This window comes from Anas platyrhynchos, chromosome 2 (genome assembly GCF_047663525.1).
Source record: "Anas platyrhynchos isolate ZD024472 breed Pekin duck chromosome 2, IASCAAS_PekinDuck_T2T, whole genome shotgun sequence".
Classification (NCBI taxonomy): Eukaryota; Metazoa; Chordata; class Aves; order Anseriformes; family Anatidae; genus Anas; species Anas platyrhynchos.
Window position 1 is genome coordinate 60,965,001 of NC_092588.1, and position 19,541 is coordinate 60,984,541.

A 19,541-nucleotide genomic window follows, 5' to 3' on the forward strand; every position below is an offset into this window, starting at 1 on the left:
CTCCCTAATAGCGTGTGTGTGGGGGTCTGTTTAGTCTCCCCCCCAGCTCCTGGTGACAATACATGGTTGGTTTATGCTTTGAAGCATGAGTATATTTATCCTCTTTGAGACTTAATGGTGCTGGTTAAAGATGTTACTACCCCATCTGCTCACTACCAATTTTGCCTGGTGGGATAGTTCATACAAATTCCTCCCCATTTGCTGAGAAAAAATGGTTTTGTCAATGAGAGCCCATCAATGTAAAGAGTTTAATCTGGCTGAATTTGCTGAGTATAAGTTTTACTGTTTATACCTTAACTAATTAATTTCATTAATGGGCTTTTGTGAGTGACTTGCCAAGATGTTGTTCACCATTTCAAATTGTTTAGTTACATTTCACTTTATTGGACAGCGACGTGTGAGTTTGGGAATTATTGAAGGATAATTTCGGAATTATCCTAACGTTGTAAAGCTTAGATAAGGGAATTTTTGAGAAGAATGGTTGATTTTTCAAACATGGCATTGCTGGTCTCACAACGCATTGGAGAAGATCTCCAAATGTACTCGTGTAATTTCAGGCACAGTTGACGAGACCATCACACCCCTCTTGACTGCCAGCTCTGCTGACTTGGTCAGTGTAATAATTTCTGTTTACTGCTGTTCTGGCTTCGTCTGAGCGTTAGAGGTTGAGTTATGTAGGTGTTAGTCATAGCATAAGGATTTTCTAATTACTGTTTCGTTTTGTAGTGTCTACCACGTGTATGTGTGTGGACGTGTCAGTGATTTGCGCCTTGACTGCTATCAGTATCCTCCGCTTCCCTTACCAGCTGTGTTTGTCCCCCCTTTCAGGAAACAGTCCCAGAAGCAACTCATAAGGTGAAAGATGTAGGCCATTATGCTTCCCATCTTCTTGGATTGCCCTTCATTTTGTGGAGATTAAATGTTGTACCTTATTTCGATGGGCTAATTTTACTCAAGGCAGGTGTTAAAACTTGAGAAATCTTCTGTGTCTGTTTCAGGGCCCAAATGCAACAGCAAATGTGCTTCTACTGTATTTATGAATAAAACGAGCTGAGTGCCTTAGGACACCTGAACTGCTTGGAAGAGACTCAGATGTTGCTTGTGTAGGGCCAGAACGCCCAGAGGACAGAGCAGAATGTGCGCTGATAGTACAGCGTACGAGTCCCCTCGTAACAGGAATTAAATTGGCCAAAAACTACATTAGGAGTGGAATGGCAGGATCTTACTGCGACTGTTTGCCCCTTTTCCCATTCAACAATTTTATTAGCATCCCTACGTCTGACTACATATCTTGATACCTGCAGCTTGGCACTGAATTGCTGTCCTTCGGCCCTGTGCTACTAGTAGCCGTCCCTGAGAACAAGGCGATTAGTAGCTGTGTTATTGCCACCACGATGATGACGGAAGACACAAAGTAGTAATGCTGGCAGATGAAACTATGCCTCCGGAAGAAGCAGACATACTTTGCAGCTCAGTCCTTTCCTCTGAGCCTGAGAGGAGAGAGTTCTCACTCTTCCAGTAGGAGCACCCAGTCTCATAAAAAACACCATTTCTTCCTGCAGGTTGTATTTCCTCCATAATGGGTTTGGACTTTCTGGAGGTCACTCCTATTCCTTCTACATTCACTCCTTCCCTTCCCTCATGACAGTTGTGGGTTGATTTTTATTCTTTCTCCTGTGGGATCAGCTTCTCTATTTTAACTTCTTTTGTTTTTAAGATAAAGGAAAGTTAAGCTTCTTAGTACTGTGTTACATGTCAACGGCGATTAATGAAATACACTGTCCTAAATTTTATGAAGTGCTGAAATTATTTCATTTGCTTCGTTTCAAAATAAATATTCAATAAGTAGTGTATTGATTCACTTTATGTGCTTTTAAAAATGTTAATACAGTGATCATAGAATCAAATTTTGTCATTTATAGCAAACAATCCATGCATTTCTATTGTAAAGTGTATTATATTAAAAAAATAAAAAGCTTAAAAATGAATGCATCTTTTGCGTTCATTGACATTGTTTAGCCTGCACCAGCTCTGAGAGAGATTCCTTTTACAGTATTAATAGCACCTAACACTATTCGTTTTTCTGGCGTGTATTAGCCAGCATACAAAGCAAGCTAGATTCCTGGGGAGGAACATTGTCTTAAACATTTGCTTTATCTGTTCATTCCAGTAGATGGCTACAGTTCACTACCAAATTGTGGCTATAATAGATTTTTTTACAGTAAGTAAATCAGAAGATGAAGGTTGAATTACTATAAATGAGTTGACCTGTACATTTTTCTTATTTCATGTGCTTAGTCATGCACTATTCACTGTTTTCCTATGTACACCTTTTAAAAACTACAGGAAAATGTTATAACACTTTTTCTTTTTTTTTTTTTTTTTTTTTTTCCCCTGTTATTCTAGGTACTGTAATCTAAATGACTCTCATATCTGTTGCAGTTTTCCAGTATCTCTAATTGTGCTTGATTAGAGGATGCTTGTAGTGTCCAAACCCTGAAGGAAGTGAGCCGCTGTAAAGCTGTGTGTTAGTTTTACAAAAGTGGATACTTCCAGAGTCTCAACATTCTTTTGATTTTGTTACTGGTTTTAGGCGTCTTAAATGGAAACTGGCCGTTTATCACTCGCTTTTGCCAAGTTGACTTTAGCTTTTATTGAAGCAGCTGTTTTCTAGTAAGCCTTTTCAGCGTTAGGCACGAAGTGGGGACTTTAACACGTACAAAAGTATGTTTACCCTTGCGTTGCATTTCTCCTGTACTTTGCAAGCTTTCGTTAATCTGAACTCGGATCCAGGTCTTGCCTGTTTTAAAAACTGATTTGCATACAACTAAATTGATACAAAGGAATTTCTTTTAAGCCCCTGGAAAAGCAGCTTGCTGCTGAAAAGCTACTCATTAGCAGTTCATGGAGAGCAATTCTTTCAAAGGTATATTACTCTTTTGTGCTGTATGAAGTAGCTCACAGCACAGCACTGAAATGTGAGATATGCCTTTTGACTTTCTCAGATGGAGCAATTCTGAGTTCGTCATGTAAACTGGTGAATATTTTGTTTTAATTTTCGATGAGAAGGAAGTGATGAACCTGACTTTTATTTGTACTCAAATTTGCTAGTAAATGCTGCTACCATCTCTGCTTAATTTTATCGTATTACTTTCATTTTTGCCTTCCTACAGCTACAAGCTGAGCACAGCAATTTAAGGTGCAGATTTTTGTTATTTTACAAATGAAAGGGCCATTTTTTGCATTAACTGCTATGCTGTGCTACTGCGATTTTAGGTCCCTTTGCAATCAACTGCCAATTTATATAGCCGGCTACAACTGCTTAATCTATTATTAATAAGCAGTGCTACTGAGCTCTACAAATGATAAAAATGGTACCAGTTTTATACAGGAATTTCATTTTCATATCTAAACTACATACAATAACTTTATTCTCTACCATGAAGATAAATGTCTTAATTATTTATAAATTCTGTATATTTTATGGTATCGATTTAAGGATTCATTCATTATCCCAGAAATATATTGAGAGGCCTGAGCTGTAACTAAAATATTTTTCATTTACCCATTTAATTACAACGTCATAGTCTTAAGGGCCAAAATTTAATTTGTTTACAAAATAGTTTTACAGTTTAAAACTAAGGTGAGTATTCTGGAAAATAAATGAAAGCTGTGTTGTTCTTCAGTTAGAAAACGGAGCGTTTTGGGTCATGTGTGTAAAATCCCAGCTTTCCTGTATGTTTAGATTTTTACTGTAGCCACATGATTCATTAAAAGAGTTAGTCCTCTGAGAGGAAAATGTATTTGACCCCTCCTGGAGCTGATGTACAATAAGTTCATTGAGAATCACAGAGTGTAATAACGCAAATGACGTTAGTTCTGTCCCCTCCGGTGTTCTTGGGACCGCGACGTGCCCAGGGCTTTGGTCCTCACGCCGTGGAAACACAGCGGCTGCCCTCGGGAGCACCTGGCCGTGCTCAGGACATCGCAGTCCTGAGAAGGATTGTACCCACAGGGCAGTCATGGTCCGGGCAGGGGATGTGCAGCAAGAAGTCCCTGGAGTGCTTTATAATGGGCTATAGAAAGGAACACAAAAAAAACAAAACAAAAAAACAAGTAAATAAATCAAATTTACTCAGGTAATACTTGTCTCTCTAAGAGCAAATCGTGAGACACTAAACAGAGTATTTGCTTCGAGAGCATTTCTAATCACGTAAGCTCGTGTCTAATCACATATTTAAATTTCTTGTAACCCCCTTCCAAATTTGTTTACCTAATTATTTAGGAGGAATTTAGAGAATTATTAAGCATGTTCATTGTTGTTTTTGTGTAATATGCTTCCTAGATAAAGCTTTTCTGCAAACGGTTCGCTAGTCTCAGCGGGCTGGGCTCTTTTTTTTTTTTCCTTTCTGCGATTTAATTCCAGCAGAATAGTTGCAGCTCCCTTTCCACGGGCCTAGGCTGTTAAATCACACACACAAGCGTAAAAAGTTTCTCTTCAACGGAGGAGCGTGGGGAAACGGAGAACGTGAACTGGGAAGCCCTGTGTGCCCCTGGATGATGTGGTATTGGGGCCATGCCCTCCTTGCCTCCCCTCCATGGGCCAAGGCCTGCACCACGCGATGCTGCCTGGCCTATGGTGCACGCCCCTCCTCGGGCCCACTGCCAGGCCTTTCTCTTGGCAGCCCCCCAGCTTGGGCCCTCAGGGCTGCCTCTTCCCCATCTAACTTGCCCCAAAGGCTCCCCATCCACTGCCAGCCCCGTGCCCCTGCAGCGGCCCCTGTGTCTGGGGTGCTCCATGCCCCCGTCCCCAAAGCGTGAGGGTGTCAGGGGGAGGCCAGCGTGAATTTTTCACTCGCCCTGTGCAAACGCTGTTTTAACTTTACCGCCAGCAGCAGCGCTTCTGTGTTATAAATAGAGCCAAACATCACAAAGGCATTTATCTTTATGATCTTTAGAAGGATTTAAAGGTAAAACGTGGAGGCTTTTCTGAGTGGAAATGAGTTCTTTTTGCATAGATCGCGTATTTAGTTGTAATATTGCTAACACGTCTAGTTAATGGTAAACCGATTTGCATAATTTTGATAGTAAGTGCATCATACCTGTCTGGTAAAGAGGTAAACAGTTTTAATCTGATAGGGGCTGAAAAACAGCAGCTTGTCTTTATCTAATTATTTCCTTAAAGGTTGTTCAGCAAATGTCATGTATTTTACTAACAGTATGCTTGCCTCGAACGAGACAAGGCATTTACATTGCAGTGCATCAAGAATCACAGCAAAAGTGCAATTGTCTTTAAAATGCATTTTGATAGTTAAGTGAGTTTAGATGCCGTTTGGTGGTGTGCCATAATATTTAACAAAATAGGAGATGTCTCTTTAAAGGGTGCTACAAACAAAATTACGCCCTTTTTCCTTCTTTTTAACTGACTTGAGGAGCTTACATTTAAATTAGATAAGCGGTAGATGTAAAAAAAAAATTGTGAATTCTGTCCTTTTTACCTGGGGAGTAAAAAAAAAAAAAAAAAAAAATCGTAACAAGTATATTAGGGTGGCTGACATCAGGTCTACATTATATGTTTGTTTGCCTGGGGTGCTCTCATAAAAAATAAAGCAGAGCTTTATACAGTTATAGTGTGCACTAAATTTGTGTTCAGCAGCCATAAATAAAATATTTAAGTCTTTCCGAAGAAAAACTATTGTTTTGAGATATTTGCAGGCCAAAAAATATGCCCCTATTGTAAAGGATAGAGGGCTGCTTCTTTTGTTTTTGCTTTTGTTTTTTAACGATCGTCATAGTTGCTGCATACCTTCGTTATTGCTTTTGCCTGTCTGGCAGTATGGAATATACAAAGGAGGTTCTTTTTTTTGTAAAGCATGCATTTAAAAAATCAGGGAGAAAAACCACCCTGTTATGCTGCAGTATATTTTGGTTGTGAGTAAGCAAACTGTATGCCTAATGATTTCATAAGAATTTAATATTGTGTGTTTTACAGATGGAAAAATGTTGATAAATTTAGGTTAATTTCAACGCTATTTATGGAAGTACTTATGCATTTTTTAAAAGAAACAGAGTTTTCTTAAATTATAAATAACTTGGAAAAGGGTCTGTTGTTTATTTTATTTTAAATATTAGATTGTCCCTGCACAAGGCAGAAAGGGTATTATGTAGAACAGTACTTATGGAAACGGCAAACTAGTAAATCTGTGCTGCACTGAAGTAAAATGTTGTATTATTCTGATAATATTTGACTTTTGCACAATATTTAAATGAACATTAGTATAAATAGGAATGCTTAACTAAAACACAAGTTCATTGTGTAGGCTAATGCATTACTCTTGTATATTTGTACATGAGTGAGCAATTATTCTAAAAAGTTTATACATGTGTTCCAGTGACAAAAGTTGTATTAAAACAAACTGTTCGGATCGTGGTGACAGAAGACATGCTTGATGGTCGTGTTTGAGAAGTAAATGGGCAAAATATTTGTGGATCTCTTAATGATTACAGTTCTTGATAGCTTTCATAAGAGTGCACATAATTTGTGACAACTCCAATAAAAAAACGTGGCAGCAAAACTTTCTGAGTTAGCGGCAAAGTAAATGGGGCAGGTTTTGCATTTTGAACAGAAATCTTATGAACTGTGATTGAATTTGTCGTGAAAGTGTGTCAGAATTAATAAAGTATTTACGTGCAAGGTTGCTGGGCTTTGCAGACTGTTTAGGGCTGAGGATTGGTTAACATGAAAAGTCATTTCTGTGCATTTGGTGCTAGACAGCAAAGGACAAATGTACTTCTGTGCATTTCGGATCATAATGCCATTTCTCATTTCAAACCATTTTTGTCAGGACACCAGGCAAAACAATGATGCTTTGAGGACGTAATTAAAGATATTGTTCAAAGAACAACTTTCTGCATATTTGAATTATTACTGTCATCAAAATCATACAAATATGGAAATATGATTGCCAGAAGCACATAAATCAATGATCAGCATGGCCTCAAAATCCAATAAATATGTAGAGTTAAATACTTTAAAATGCAAATTGCATCTGATAATTTGCATATGGTAGAATTTAAAGGAAATTTTGTTGCTTAACAACCTCTAAGGTAGCAGTTAGGGCTATGGGTAAACATAGATTTTTTTATTCATCATTGGTCAAGTTGCAAGATTTGATAAATGATAGGAGACTGCTTTCCTTGGTTAAAATGACTGCATTCTTTACTGAATCCTGAAACTGCCTTGAAGTCATCTGAATAATTAAGAGTTAATTATTCTTCATCCATCTAAATCAGAAAAGGACAGATTTAGGGAAGGAATTTATAATTTTTGCCTCACGTCCTGTCATGTCGTAATGTGATAAACTAAACTGACTCCAAATAATATCTAGTGACCTTATAGTAATTACGCCTCACAAAACATTTTGGTTGAAATTTTTTAATTGCTTACATCGATTCCAGAAACTACATGTTAACAGACTCTGAAGTTTAATTGTGTTCAAAAGAAAGCAATATAAAATTTGCGTCCATTGCTATTCTGTTTTCTTTTTACCAGGGTAGATACTGTGCAAGTTCTACTTTTCTTTTTCTGTGATAGTACCTCTTTCTGTTTTTTCTTCTGTTTTCTACATTTTTTTAAGCAAGCTGTTTAAAGGAGAAGGAATATCTACATCAAGAATATACATTTCTTGAAGGCAAACGTTCTGAGTTTAGCAAAACCAATCATTTGTCGATGGCATCAATCCAGCTTGCTTTCTTTCTGCAACTTAAAAAAAATTACCCCTAAAGTATGGGCAAAGAAAAACAGGATAGTCTGGCATCTCTCTCTCTGTAAAAGAGGGACAGTTTCTGAATTCAACATTGAAGCCTCTTTATATTTGCCAATTTCAAAGTAGAAAAACATATATTTTATTTTATTTTTTTCCAAGAAGGAGGGTTTACAAATGTTTACTGATCACAAGAGGAATTGTAATAAAGAAATCAATATGCATGATCCCTTTTCATGTAGTACAACAAGGTTACACTGTTAGGTTAAGTACAGGCTGCATTCCTTTTCAGAAAATCAATTTGCTGTATACTGCGCAACAGCAAGTCTCTTCTGAAGGAGTCATTTTATGTTGTGTGCACAGTAAATTCTATATTGACGCCTTCAAATAGTATTGACTGATTAAAAAAAAAGAAGAAACGCTAAGCACAGTAACATTAGAAGAGTATCATCACCTTCAAGTGATTGCTTTCTTGCTAATTATTTAATTTCTTTCTAAGAAACAAAGTGATAAAATGTGTTCTTACATATCCTTTAAATTATTAATACTGTAGAACTGCTGTTGTGACATTATATTCAAACCCTTTTTGAATATTATTTTCATAATAGCAATAGAAGACTGTACAATTTCAGATACTGTAGATTTAACAGAGAGGATTTTTTGCTGAATTCAGAGGGTGCTTTTTTTTTTTTTTTCTGGTGGTGGTGTTTGTTGTTGGTTTTGTTTCTGTGTTTGATTGTTTTTCTGCGTTCTTTTAGGACTTGGCTTTTTTTTTTTTTACCAAAAAGAAAAAAGTATACAAGTCTTTTAAGTTGTTATGGTTGTATACATTTAAACCCAGATGGAGCTTGCAAAGCAACACTGAGTTTTTGTAAAGATTATCTGTTACCTGCCTGAATTCCAAACAAAACAAGCGGTGCATAGAGAGGGGGGAAAAGTTAGTAACTGTACTCAACCTCCTTAGACATAACGTGGCTTAAAAGCCAGTTTTTGTAAGGGGAATGTATGGAAACGTGGTTTATTTTCAGATCCTGTTTTCTTAGAACATAAAATTATGTCTTTTAAAATGCTTTGACCATTTTTGATGCAACTGTTCAATTGCAAAGACAATCTTTTGCTTTTTGTGTGTTTTTTACTGAACAGTTCTTGATGGACTTTGACTTTTCCTTTTATTTCTGTCAACCCAATTACAGTACATTAGAGCGCACCCTGATCCTACTTGTTTGCCTGTTATCCAGTGTATATGTTTAACTCATAAGCATGTTCATTTAGATATTTCAGCCTGATCATGCTGAATGTCTTGCAGCAACACGTATTGATGTCTACAGAACATTAGATATTTCCAACCTTAGTTATTCACTCTGGAAATCGTAGAATGCAAAGATATGTTTTTGATTACTTGCAAGCTGTTGTGTCCAAAAATTTTAATTTTCCAATTTGTTGTTTCTCTGTCAAGTTTGGTTGTTTGTTATTATGCCCTGAATAAATCCAGATTTTAATTGCAGGCAATTTCATTCATTAAAATTTGAATTATTTATATGAAAGGAATGGATACCTGGAATTTGAGTTAGAGATCTGGCCAAACTGTTCATGTATCTGGCCAAGCTGTGCATATAATAACCCAAAGTTAAAATACTGTTTGCTACAATTTCATTTTAATTTTAGAAAGAAACGTTCACCTTTCAATGGTAAGTCGGCATTTAATGTTTGCTAGTATCAGGAAGACACTTATCTAATGATGTAGCTATTTCCCAAGCATTTTATGCAAGTTTAAAAGGTTTGATTCCTTGCTAGGCTGGCAAGGAAATGATCCAAAAGACGGGCTGCATTTATTTTTCTGGTCACAGGGATGCATACAGTAAGACTACTTCAGGTTTACCTCTGTTTAGAAACCTGTGTGTTTCCAGCATTCTTGTTAAGGATCTGAATTGCCCAAACAACAATGTAAACCAAGCCAGGCATAGCAGCAGACAGAAAAATACATTCAACTAGTGGGATCATGGATTTGTTTGATTCAGGTAATTGAAAGTGTTTCATACTATTATTGCAACTTGAAGGCTTGTTTAAGTGTCTAGCTGTCAGTCAGTTTGGAAGGTGAAAAGTATTCGATTGTCACTCTGTCAGTCAATAGAGATGAGAACTGTCTGCCTAATGGATTTCTTCACGTAGATGTCTGCATGGAGGTAGAAGTAAAATCAATGTGTTGTCATGTGCAAGTGCGCTGCATCAAACTGCCAGGTGAAATGCAACTGTGTTTCTGTAACGTCTACATCCTTGTATTGTTTGTGGAAGACAGACAGATGCTCCCTGTATTTACAGGTAACAAACTCTGTGTGGTCACACATGAGGATTTATTTTTGAACGTTTTATAAACATTTGGATCTATTTCCAGTTGCTCCAGAGTTGTGATTTTTTTTTTTTTTTTTTCCCCCCCCCTTTTGTTTGACCATATCAAGGATCAATACTTATAAACAAGACTCAACTTGTAGGAAAAAACAGAGGTTGTTATTCCATGCGATTCAGAGCCCTAATACTGTTTTCTTTTAACCCTGGGTTTCTGCGTGTTTTCTGCTTGTCAGTTATGACTTATATTGAGCTAACTATGTTTCCTGCTTGAGTTTTGGCTGTTACGCTAACTACATTTATTAGAGTGTGTGTTGACTTCCTACAGCAAAAAGGGAAGAAATGAGCTCTGGAGTAATAGAGGGCTTGCAGCCACAGGCTTTCAAGAGCTTTGATGAAATGGGCACCAGTCTATGACCCCCATTCTTCTCCAGGAGATTCTTACAATACAAACTTCTACTGAACGGGATCTGATAGCAATGTGGCATCCTGAAATTTACCATGACATCACAGAGTGGTGGTACCAATTCTTACAGTTCCCACAATTTTGGGCTTAATCCTATACAAAAAAAAAAAGATGTGTTAATGACAGTAGCCAAAGATGTTATTCAAAACTGTTTTTTCCAATAAGTGATACAAAAACACATATGAAGACATGATTCTTAGCCCCACTGAAGGCAGCAGGCTAAAACGAGAGAGATGAAATCCAGAGAAATACTGCTATAATCATAAAATACTGCTTCCTTTTGTAGTGTTTGTACACGTGCTCTTTTTTGATAATTAAAAATATTTAACTCTTTAGCTGCTGCTGTAGGAGGAAAAATAGAAAGCAGTAAGATCTAATTCCTGACTAAGGAACCCAACAGTAAGTAGTAAAGACCGTAAGTTGCAGAGATGGCTAGTGAAACAGAAGATGGAAATTTGAAGGAAACGTCAGAGTTTGGTTTTGGTTATCATTTCTAGATGGAAGGAAAATAAAAGGTGTTCGTGGGTGGAGGGCGGCTCCTGGGAGGCAGAGGTAGGGCTGTGATTTACCAGCGAGATTTTTTATTTTCCTTTGTTAACTTGGATGAATACTTCCACTTTCTGCAGTCATTTCTGCTGGTGGCAGTCTCAGCTGTTCCCAGAACAGCGGCTCCATGTTTAGGGATTCTGGGGGAAAATAAGTTGTGATAACTTGTAACTGAAGATCGCAGGGTGTATGTGGAAATAGGCAGAATTTGGCACAAATTCATAGGCTGAAGGGAATACTGCCATCATCTAACCTGCTCTTGATTATAGAATTGGTTGTGTAGTTCCACCCAGAGTATTGGTTTTGGCACTTTCTAATTTGTAAGCTTTACTGCCCATGTGCTATTTAATACTCAGTTTTTGTCAGTTCTTCCAGCATTTTTTGGTCTGGCTTTCTTTTGCAGAGGAAACAACACACTGTAGTGTCTGAAACATGCAGCACTATTAGGGTTTGAAGTTGGGGCTTTTTGCATGGTGCCATGACTGTCTACCTGTTTTGAGGTAAAGATTCAATCAAAAGAGTTGGCAGCAGCAAGCGGTGATCTTTTGTGGGCAGTTCTCTAGACAAAGATATTTTACTCTGGGCTTAGTTAATGTGTCTGAATACTTGGATATCTTCTGGCAGAGACTGTGATGTGGATAACAATTTGTTTTGTTGAACTGAAGATGTTTCCAATTTGTGCAATGAGTTTATTAGGAAGTGGTTGAAAGGAAAAATAACAGCAGCGGAGTGTGTAGAATTACCGGGTTAGTCGGCAGAAGTAGCTGTGAGATGCTGAATGCACAGCCAAAAGTGTGCCTGTATCCCGGGCTCCCAGCAGGAGGAAAAGAGGATCCATTTTGTCTGCTTCCTGTGAAGGTGTGCTCTTTGTGCTACACAATGAAGCGAGGGGAAAATAGAGGAAATGGTGATTTTAGAAAGCCTTTAGATCAATTTGAATGGATTTACGAGAGATCTGCAGAGGTACCACAAAGGAACTCCGGAGCTCCTTGCCTTAGCAGATACGAACGTGTGATCTCTGGTTCAGATACAGTTGAGAATTAAATTAGCAACACGGAAATATACAAACAGTGTAATATCAGATACTGGAACTGTTTGTCGGAGCATCTGTTACCGAGCTAGCTCTTCGAGCTTCAGCCTGTTTTCCTGACAATGCTGGATATTTCAAAGAATTAAAAGCTTTCGGTCTCATTTCCTCTCAAGTACATTTGTATTTCTTGTGCAGCTTTCTAAATTTCTGACTTAAATGCTTTGTGTTCACTAATCACGCAAATATTGCAAGCAACGGAAAATGACTCTTTTACAGATGATTTTGATTTTTGTCGTAACCTCCCCCTGTAATCTCCAAAGCCACAAAATATAAAATGTAACCTTTTAACTTGGTGGATTTTTAGGATGTTTTGTACTTTTTTTTCCCTTTTGTTTCATTATTTTTTTCCCTGCTAAGTAGACTAGCACAATGGTCTACTTAGTTCAGGTTACTGTCTCTGGATTTGTATTTTTTATTTCCCCCCAAGAATTTGTAGCTGAGAGTAGCATTCAAGATCATTATGTAATGAATGGAAATATATATATATATATATCTTTCTGGAAAAACATTTAAAATTGCTTGGGATATGTGAATTTCTGTAAGCGGGACTGCACAGAAAAGCTGGTGGTAGTCAGTAGGAGCAATAGTGTGATGTCAAAGATGTGATCAAACATGCGAGTATCTATTGAGTTCCCAGCAGCAAGAGCAGGATCCATTTTGTATGTTTCCTGTGTGGAGAGGTGCTTTGTGTTCTCTAATAGTGCTTCATTTCTGATATTAAAAGATAATGTATCTGTTCTTAGCGTTGCTCAGACAGTTTAATTACCACCTAAGTTCAGATATTATTCCTTGTCAGATCTTTAAAACCGCAGTCTTCCAGATGCAGAGATATCTGCCTGTTATGGGTTGCTGATAGCCTAGTGCGAAAAGTGTTTGTGCTTTCTGGGAACGGAGCAGGCAACAGCAGATGTTTGCCCAGAAATTACAAAAGGGAGGTGGGTGCACGCAGACCATTGGCAGAGGGAAATGCTGCACACCTCTTGGTGGCTAACCCAGCTTGGAGGGACCCCTGGCCTGCCTCTGCCTCCGTTCAGGATTTGTGTTTTTAAACGATGTACCATGCATTGGCAATCCTTTGGTTGTTGGTCATAATGATGGAGAAAGATCTGCTCTAGCTCTGTGTCCATTTTGTTTTTTAATAATATTTTCTCCCCCAGGTTGCTGTGCCCGCTACATTGTTTTCTGCAGAAGCAGCAAAAAGTATTCATGGCTCTTTAGGCTCCTAACCAAATTGTTTTGGTTAGGCACTAAAGGCATAACAGGAGGTCAGTGGAGAGATGTGGATCCCTCCAAAGGTAGCGTAGATCCCTCCCAAAGGTAGCAAGAGCTTGTTGTAGGCACACGTGGAGGATTGTTCAGGGAACCCAGCTCTTGCCATTGAGCGTGGGGATGCCAGACAGGTCAGCCTCCCAACCTCGAGACAGCTACCATGTGCTGACGGCAGGCAGCCTGGATCCCTGGTCTTCCCCTTCCCTCTCTCACACCGATCACTGATGTGTGACTAAGCCGCTGTTCCCCTCCCTGGGGAAGCCGGGGCCGTGGGCTGTCCTCCCTCGCCTTTCCTCTCTCCTTGTCAGTCAAACCGAGAATTTGCAGGCAGTATTGATTGGAGGTTTCAAGGTTTTCTTGAGTGAATCTCAAGCTACTAAGCTTGATAGCTCATCTTCTGCCGGTTAAAATTCCCCTTTCTGTTATTCCAGTTGACTGTCACCTGTCAGAGTGCCCCGGCTGTGACTGGTTTCTGGGTAGAGGAAGTGAAATGGGTCGTGGGAGATGCTGGAAAAATCTTGTGGGCAGCAATTTGCTTTTGCACTTCCTTCTTGTTTCCCCTGCTGGAATAATTCCCAAGAAAATGCATTGGTCACACAAGTCTCTCTGCATCACTCTTGGTGAGATTGATTTGGCATTAAAATATATTTTGTGTAGCTCACTGATGTTTCTTGTCTCAGCATGCACACGGAGTTCTCAGAGGCAGAACATCTTCGAATCTTTCCATTCGTTCTTAAGGCCATATCATGCTCTAAAAGAGAAATTCAGGATTCAGATTCAGTTCTGCTCCTATTAAGGGCAAAAATACCTCGCTATTCCCTCATTGAGGTGAATCAAAAGTCAAAGGCAGTCAAAGGTGGTTAAGATCTGCAAGAAATTGTTACAAAATCTGTTGAACTTTAACAGCCGTGCATTTTGTCAGAAGGATATTCACTTTGAAAGATGTTTCTTGCAGGAACAGCTTGTTGGTGATTTTTTTCCTTGAGGTATTGGCAGATGAGCTCTGGCAAGTTTTAAGAGGTTTCCAGCCCCCATCAGTAAGTTGGTAGAAGCAAACTTATGCCAGCTTCTGAACTGCAGTTGTTTACAATCCATCATATTAACTTAAACCACCACTGACTGCAGTTTAAGTAAATACGTGGGACTGTAAAGTCAGTCCTTCTGTCAAGTTTGTTATACGGACAGTAGGGTTTATAACGGGGACGCTTGGGACCGGTAGGCTCTTAGTCTCACAAAAAACACTGAAAATCAATAGTGATTCTTTTGGACTCCTCTTCCTACCTGTGTGTCCCTTCTGCTGCAGCAGCATGGAGATGGCCACTCTAGATTATCGTGCTTTTGCTCAGTTTCATTTGGAGCGGAGCAGGTGATGGCAGCCTGGGGGAGTGGTGAGTACGCTGGAGGGCAGGGCCGCTGTTCAGTGGGGCCTAGGGACAAGTGGACTGACAGGAACCTCGTGAAAGTCAAATAAAGGAAAATAGAAAGCCCTGTGTTTGGGGTGGAATAACCTCCATGCAGCAGGACACTTGAGTTGCTAGGAAGCAGCTTTGCAGAAAAAGGCCTGATTGTCCTGGCTGGCAGCAGGTTGGACATCAATCAGCAGGGTGCCTTGGCCACAAAGGCCAACTGCAAGCTGGGCTCTCTTGGCAAAAGCATAGCTGCCGGGTCAAGGAAAGTGATTCTTCCCCTCTGTGTGGCATTTGAGATCACATCTGGAATACCGTGTTCAGTTTGGGGCTCTACAGTACAAGGAAGACTTCAACAAATCAGAGTGGAGTCCATCAGAGGGCCACCAAGCTGGCGCCAGGCTCCTGGAGTGATGGGCAAGGAGAAGCTGTGGGAGCTGGGTGAAGACAGAACCGAACTCTTCTTGGAGCAGCACAGATGAGCTCTAGGAGGCAGGACTGCAGGTGTGCTCGCTTCCACTATAGGCACAGAGGCTGCAGAGCTATCTCCTTGCTACCTGTCTGTCCACTGAGCTTCCCCACGTTATGTTCTAGCCAGGCCTGCTAGTAGTAAGACCGGAATTGTGTTCATCGGTTGTCCACTGGAAGATGGGAGGGCCAGTTCCTGTTTCTTCTCTCCATGGCGCTCCTACTATTGTAGTTTTACTTGCTTTACAGTATTTTTCTTAGAAGATAAGGTGTTATCCAGACTACTCGGGAATATTTGGTAGAAAAACTGTTCTTTCCTATGTCTCTTCCCAGCCTGGCTGGGAGAAGTCCAAATGTTTTAACATCATTTGGAATGAGAAATGAGCAACTGCTACATCTATCCATGTGAATGAGGAACAGCTGCACACTGGTAAGAGGAGGAAGGCATTTTATGCAGAGTGTGAAGCAGATGAAGAGCCCCATGGACAATGGTTCAATGAGAGAGAAAGATTAAGAGGGTGGTGAGGAATGTCCTAGTAAACAAGAGTGCTTACTGTCTTCTCTGCTTCTACACTTCCCAGGAAGAAAGGCCTGTAGCTCCTTCTCCAGTGATATCCTAGCTGCCTTGGACACACACTAGAGGGGCAGTGTCCTCTTCTGGGGAAGAAGTGAAAGAACCTGGAAATAACTTCTGGATTTACTTTATACGTATATATATATGTATAAATAAAAGTGTATTTTAAAATTCATTTCTTCATTTTTAATAACAATAAAAATGTTGGTGTTAAGTTCTTAATGAGGCTTTCCATTGTAAGGTCCATTAAAAGACTGTCTCACTTTCAGAACGGTTAGCAATGAGCTTCTTTTTCAGGGCAAACCTTTGTTCTTCATTTCTTTTGCATATCTCCTGCGTTTCTCCTAGGAGGTCTCTTTGTACATGCTCAAAGAGAAGAGACCTCTTAGTTATCTGGAAGTAACTAAGCTCTTCAATAAGTTGTGACAGTTATTTCTAGCATATAGTCCCTACTGTAAAGGTGGATATGTCTAAATTGAGGCTGTCAAAAGGGATTGTGAACTGCATTTCACAGTGCTATAAGAACATGTAGACAAGTCTCTCTGAAGACCTCAGTACTGGTATTACATGGAGCTGCTGAGCGGCTTGCTGAGGCTCCCTATACCTGCATCATTTATTGAAACATTACTACTTATTTATGTTCTGATGCTAAAGTAAATGTCCGTTTTGTTTTGCAGACTTTACAGGCTTTTTCCTTGGTACTTTACTTGGTGCTTGGTACTTCCGTAGCACTCTGCTTCATTCTCCAATGACTGGGGTGTCTCTGTCTAAAGGATGGCTGAAGGTAGTAAAGACTTAGTTTGCTTTGTGTTAGCTATAGCTGTCTGGCTCCAGGGCGATCGTCTTTGGCTCTGCATACTTATTCAGCTCATCCACTTGTTCCCTTGGGAGTTTTCTAAGTGTGATGAGCTGGAGCTGAAGATGTGTTTATTGCCTGCACGTACAGAATGTGGTAAATATTCCATGTCTCTCAACATACAGCTGAGATTTTGAATTCTTGCAAATCCGTGTAGTGGGAAGGGCGTATTTCTATTTAAATACACTCAGTTCCCATGTAGAGATGTTTCACTTATAGATTCTGAAGCATTTTGCAAAATGACTAAATTCTACCTCCATTACATAGATATGGAAGCTATACAGGCAAAAATGATTTGCCTTGTCTTTCAGACGCTGAGGATGGAACCTGATTTTTTTTAGTTCCTTATTCACTGAATGATACTATTTTCCTTAAATAGTAATTTTTTTCCCAAAAGTTTTATAAATAATTTGGATAGCCTACTAAATATGTATGCTCTAAAGTACTTAGACAGTTCCTTTTCATCTGGCACAGCATGGAGCTAGCAGTTTTATCCTTAATCTACCCACAAAATATGTGACTACTGTGTTCAATTTATACAGAGCCCTATTCTTAGATTGTATTAAAGTTTATGAAAAATTGTTGGCTTTATTTCATGAAATTAATCACTTCTAGTTAAAAAAAAAAAAAGGAGGGCAAATAAGAAGGTTCTAAACGTTACTTGCACTGTACCAGTTCATTCAAGGACTTTTGAGTTTCTACTTGATCAGGTTCCTTTAGTTACCCCAAAATGCAAAAAAAAAAAAAGCAATTTAAAAAAAAAAATTCTCTTTACTGGCTCACCTGAGTTTTATTTTCTTTCCATTTTTTCAATAAAAAAATATTTTCATGGAAACGGATAAGTGTATTAAAGACTTTTTTTTTTTTTAATTATTTCAAATGAAATTTCTTCACAATCATGTTTGGGAAGGCAATTCCTGAATTCAGTGCGTAGTGATTGTATTATAAAATTGCATGAATTATTGGATTTGGTCAGTTAAGGAAATGGACTGGGGAAAAATAGCCCATGCTCCGTATCCCAGTTATAGCCCAGGCATACAGTGCAGCACTTTAGTGTCTGTGCCGCTGGTTCTGTAATCGCTCCGTGTGGTCAATTCCTTCCCTCGGCAGGGTGCGGTGAAGGATGGGCTGCTGCAAGGGACCTTGCCTGGGGCAGTTGTGGCACGTTTGGGACTTGTCAGTGGGATAACCACGTATTGTTTGTGGGTAGGGTGGTCCCGTTCCTGGTGGGGTGTGGAGATTGCCCTCTGCCTCAACCTCGGGAGCCTTCTGTGTGTGTACAAGAAGCTACCAGTGATGGTCTCAGGCTTCCTATGAATTTATGGAGTGCCATGGTTGGTGACTTAGTGGATCTGATCTGCTGGATTAGTATGAGTCCTCAGTGTAGAGGAGGGTGAGTTGAGTCATAAAATTCTTGATTTGAACATTTCAGTGCAAGTTGTCAGATTTGCCTTTCTGCTTTTTAAAAAAAAGCCTTCAAGGACGGGAGGGAGGTGCAGCGTTTCTCTTTGCCACCAAATTGCAGGTTGTATCTTTTGATACGTTGCTTCTGCGACAAGATTACAAAAGGAAACATAAAGAAACTGATCCAATCTGCTCTGAGGCCTTGGAGAGCTCTTGGATATTTATTATCTAACACACTCTAAAGAAAAAGAAAAAAAGAAAAAAAACAAAAAAAAAAAAAAAAAAAAACCACCAAAGGGCTGTTTCTTGTTTTGATCTTAATTTAAATATTGCTGCATTTTGCATTCACCTTTGTACATATGATCCATAGCTATTTACTTAATATTTAGTAATTGCATGCACAGGCTGAAATGTTACTTTCAATACACAGTGCAAATATTTACACAGGAAGACAGTCTTTTGACCCATGTTGTATAGGAACTATCAAGGTAATGTTTTTTGTAGAACCTTACCTCGTATTTTAAAGATAGGCATATTATTTAACAGAGATTAGTGTGTATGGATTTGGAATTAAGGATTTTCATTGCACTTCTGTTTTTCCTTAAACCTTTTGCCATGGTGTTTTAAGAGTGGATTTATGCTGCATGTCTTCTAGACAGCGCAAGATAATATCTTACCCTTGGGGTTTTGGCTTCTTCAACTAGTTAGTACCTGGTTGTTCTGCCAGGTCTCGGTCTAGATGTGGCCCCTTCACTGCCTGCTTCTTGTGGAGCTGGTAAAAGAGGTGAGAAATACAAAGGCCATAGGATTCGGAGAGTTAGAATATCCTCTGGGATACTTAGAAGCAAGGACGGGTTATTTTGTGGGGAAAGGAATAGATACTACAGGGCTGCCTACACAGAAAGAAAGAACAAAGAAGCAGTGGCAGAAAAAACTTTTTAGCTTATCCTGACACCTTAATTCTGAGGTCAACTTTATTTTACCCTTTTGAGTCTGAGAGTTAATAAGTTTGAGGGTTTCTTTTTTATTCTTATTTTTAGTTTTAAGTAGGTTTATAGCACAGTGGCCAAATAAAGTTATTTATTTTTCCCCCTTTTTTTTTTTTTTTGTTCTTTTTTCTTTCTATCAAGCAAAGAGTCTCTGTGGTATGTACATAGTGTAGTCTTGATAACTAAATTTCATTTTGATGTAATTGGAATACAGTATCCAGATGCTTTCAGGTCCTAAACTGCAATGTTTTCCACTTACAGATTTTTCTCTACATTATCTACAAATGTATATAATAATAATGAAATAATATTAACAAAGTTACGGTATATTCAATGACTATAATGGGTTACAGTTAAAGAACAAGTT

The 19,541-nt window shown here is 39.0% G+C and overlaps 1 protein-coding gene across 3 annotated transcripts in view; it reads left to right on the forward strand.

The window, feature by feature from the left end:
* ZNF407 (zinc finger protein 407) overlaps positions 1-19,541 on the forward strand; it is a 333,603-nt gene that overhangs the window by 46,426 nt on the left and 267,636 nt on the right. The gene's annotated exons all lie outside the window — the stretch shown is intronic.